This window comes from Megascapheus bottae, chromosome 12 (assembly GCF_031878675.1).
Source record: "Megascapheus bottae isolate mThoBot1 chromosome 12, mThoBot2.hap1, whole genome shotgun sequence".
Taxonomy (NCBI): domain Eukaryota; kingdom Metazoa; phylum Chordata; class Mammalia; order Rodentia; family Geomyidae; genus Megascapheus; species Megascapheus bottae.
Genome location: NC_143520.1, coordinates 15,610,148 through 15,614,163, shown reverse-complemented (window position 1 = coordinate 15,614,163; position 4,016 = coordinate 15,610,148).

Genomic DNA, 4,016 nt, shown 5'->3' with positions numbered 1-4,016 from the left:
ATCTAATAACAATTGATAGTGGTGGGGATGTGGCCAGGAGGGATCACTACTACACTGTTGGTGTGAATGAAAACTTGTTCAACCACTATGAAAAGCAGTATGGCAGTTCCTCAAAAGACTAAACTTAAAGATCCCTTATGACCCAGCAATTCCACTCCTTGGCATTTACCCAATTGTCCAGAAACAAGGACAAACTAAATCCACTAGCACAATGATGTTCATTGCAGCACTATTTACCATAGCAAAGATATGGAACCAACCCAGATGCCCCTCAGTAGATGATTGAATCATGAAAATGTATGTGGTATTTGTACACAATGGAATTCTATGCTGCTGTCAGAAAGAACGACACTGCCCCATTTGTAAGGAAATGGAAAGACTTGGAAAAAATCATATTAAATGAAATAAGCCAGACCCAAAGGAACACAGGCTCAGTGGTTTCCCTTATTTGTAATAATTAGTACACATCTAGGACTCTCCTAGCAGAGGATTACAATAGCTCAAAACCTAGATACATAAGATAATATAGAATGAGACTAAATGAAAGGATTTCTAGGATTTGGAAACAAGAGGTTTATCTTGTGTGATTATTGTTCTTAATATTTTATGTTATTTCTCATCTATTTTGTTGCCCTTTGATTAATCTCATATTGTTACTGTAGCTGATTTTGTTACCTGGTATATTGTATATATGTTTATTTGAAATAGGAAAGGGAAGGGAGGAAACAAGATGATGGGGAGGGTGTGGGGAGAGGGAAATGGGGACAAAAACATGAGAAGGGGTATCAATGTATGAGAAGTTGTGGGGACTTCTAGCTAGTGGGGTAGGAGCCCAGGCTGCTTGCCACCTGTGCTTACCACCTGTGCTTACTCCATGCCAAAAGGCACGTACACTCCTGAGCGCACTCAGTGATGCAAGCAGTCCAGAGCCAGAGGGCGCCTGGCCCCTCACGCCTCAAGCTCCCAGGTACTCCCGACAAGTGAGGCGAGTCTCAGGACCCCATTGGCTGACGGTCGCATTCAGGGAGGTCCCAATTTCCTGACATGGGTGCCACCACTTGATCTGTATTTAGTGAGCACGTTTTCTAAAATAAAGTTAGATTTGCACCGAGAGTCTGGTCTCCAGAGTCTGTGTTCCCGGGATTATTCATGGGCGCTGTTGCCATCTTACCCCCTCCTTGACATCCAAGAAGGACCCCAACAAGTGGCACCCAGACGTGGGGCATGACTAGTGGGTAAGTGGACCTCTTCAATCAATTATGTGGAAAGGGATCTTGGAGAGCAGGCACCTTCACTTTTCTGCTAGAAAGCTTGAGCAATTTTATGAAACTGTTCTGTCCCTCTGCCCATGGAGGCTTGCAGGCCCGCTAAGGGATGAGTCCACGTGGGAAATGGCAGCCCGGCAGGTTCAGAAAGAGGAGCACATTGGTGATTTGCCTCCTTGTTTCTTCCCCATTGTGGCCACCATTCTGAGTTGCCTCTGGGGTACGGCCACCTCGGTCCTGGCGCTTGTTGCCAAAACCAGGGACCCAATGGGAGAATGCTCTGCTGTCCCTGTAGAAGGCACGACCTCACCCATGATGGCTGTGGCACCCGTAGATAAGGGACCGACCACCGACCCTTGCCAACCCGCCCTTGTAAATAAAAGCCCGGGCCAGTAAATTTATCTATCTTTAATTGATCTCAAACTCAAAAATGAAGGCAGACCTCCCCCACATCCTGGCGGGTCCTCCATGGAGGTCCCCTTACCCCTCTCAGCCTCCTCAGGAATCCCCTGGGGTGGGGAGGCCTTCCCTCAGTAATCCTCTCCCATGCTTCCTCTACATGAGGCCTACTTGAACCCTCAACATAGCCTTCTGTAAGCGTTCCCAGTAATTGTAACTCCCCAGGCTTCCTTTACACTCAGACAGCAATCTGCCCTGGTGGATCTGGGAACCACACAACCTAGAACTGCTTCAATATTGGAAGGCAGTTTATTTTAGGGGATACATTTTTTACGATGGAAATTTGCCCTTTATGATGAAGCTGAGGTCAGGGGCAACACCAATGCCTCGCAGAGAATTCTGATCTCCTCCCAGGCCTTAATAGATACTGGAGCTAAAAGAACTTGCCTTAGGAAGCAGGAAGTCCTAGAAACTCTGCTGCAGGCCCAGGCTCCAGGGTTTAGGCGGCCTAGAAGCATCTTGCAAGGGCATGCCCTCTGCCCTGGTGATAGCTGTTCAGCCACTGGTCTTAGAGGACCTGCCCAATAATCCCTTGGGAGAAACATTTTACAAAATATGGATGCCATGGCATTCTACGATGCCTGCAGTATCTATGAGAAAATTAGCATAAAACTGCTCCCCCTGGCCGGGAGTTTGGCCTAGTGGTAGAGTGCTTGCCTAGCATGCATGAAGACCTGAGGTCGATTCCTTGCTACCACATACATAGCAAAAAGCCGGAAGTGGTGATGAGGCTCAAGTGGTAGAGTGCTAGCCTTGAGAAAGTCCAAGGACAGTGCTCAAGCCCTGAGCCCAAGCCCAGGATTGCCAAAAAACAAAAAACAAAAAACTGCTCCCCCAATTCTAGGGGCCACAGACTGGCAAAAATACCCTGCTCCCCCAATTCTAGGTGCCACAGTCTCCCACGGTTTCCAGTTCCCCTTACAGTTAACTTGGAAATCGCATAACCCTGTATGTGTAGAGCTGTGGCTTACTGGCAGGAAAAACAATTGGAGCTACTAAAATTAATATAAGAAGAGCTTCAGAATTCCCCATTTTATTATCATAAACAAGTATCAAATGCAAACACAAGTATCAAATGCAGGTTTCTTCATGATCTCCCCACAGTAAATATGCCATGGGGATCACCCAATCAGGGCTCCCAAGTCTTTCTTCAATTCCTAATAATTTGTATATGTATGCTATTGAGATAAAGGATTGCTTTTTTTCTATAAGCAGTGGTCTTCCTTTACTGCCCCTCCTATTACAACCTTTTTCAGAAAAGATGCCCAGGTTAAAAGCAAAGGCCTCTGAAGGTAAGTAGAACTTGGTCGAACCCCTGTATGTCTGTATTTTTTTCCTAGAAAGTGCACTGTGGGCCTAAAATGGAGAGGAAACGCTTGACATAGAAAGCTCTCGAAGATCTAGATGGTCAAGGAATGCCTTGGCCCCCTTCTAGGGTTCTTGTCGATAACAGGGCACATCTGAGAGGATGTGTGGGTTCGAGTCGCACTGGCAAGACATGTCTAAATCTAAGTAAGCTGTTTGGTGAGAATAATCATCTGAGTTCATGTTTTTTTGTGTTAAGTGTATCTGAACAAGCTCAATTTTCTTGTTGTTTTGCTTTCCCTCTTGCTTGAGAATGGCCTCCGCTGCCCCGCTACCAGGAAACAGAGATCTCCATTGGGGAGGTGCCCTCTGAGTTCAGGGCCCCATGGTTTTTCCATCACTCTGATTGTTTAAGGCCAGGCATGCCATCAGAAGTTTGGGGGTTACCTAAAGTCTCTGCGTCTCGGTCTTATCCATGTTACATGTTTTTCCTTGGGTATTTTTTTCTTGTCTAGTTTTGTCTTTGAAATTGGTACCAGTCCTAAATATGGATCCTTGTGGTTTTGGTGTGTGTGTGTGTGTGTGTGTGTGTGTGTGTGTGTGCATCTTTGTTATCTATTTGAATCTCTTGAAAACTTGGGGAAAATGCACAGCAGATATTAATTTTGCGTCTTTAAGATGTTTGAGTGTGAATGTGTGTGAGCAAACATATTCAAGATTATACTTGTATACAAATATACAAGATTATACTTGAAACTAACATACAAAAAAGAAGTAGTTGGTTAAATCTAAGTCCAAACTCTAAGCAAAGTCAAATGCCTCAAGAGATTATTGTATCGTTTTAAAGAGGAACTACTTTAAAATCTAGTATTGTATTGCATTGAGCTGTTTACATTGTAAACATTGTATTCTGTTTAGCAAAAAGGCATCAGGGAACTTGGAATTTATTTCCTTGAGTTTAAATTTGGAGACAAGTATTAAAAAGTT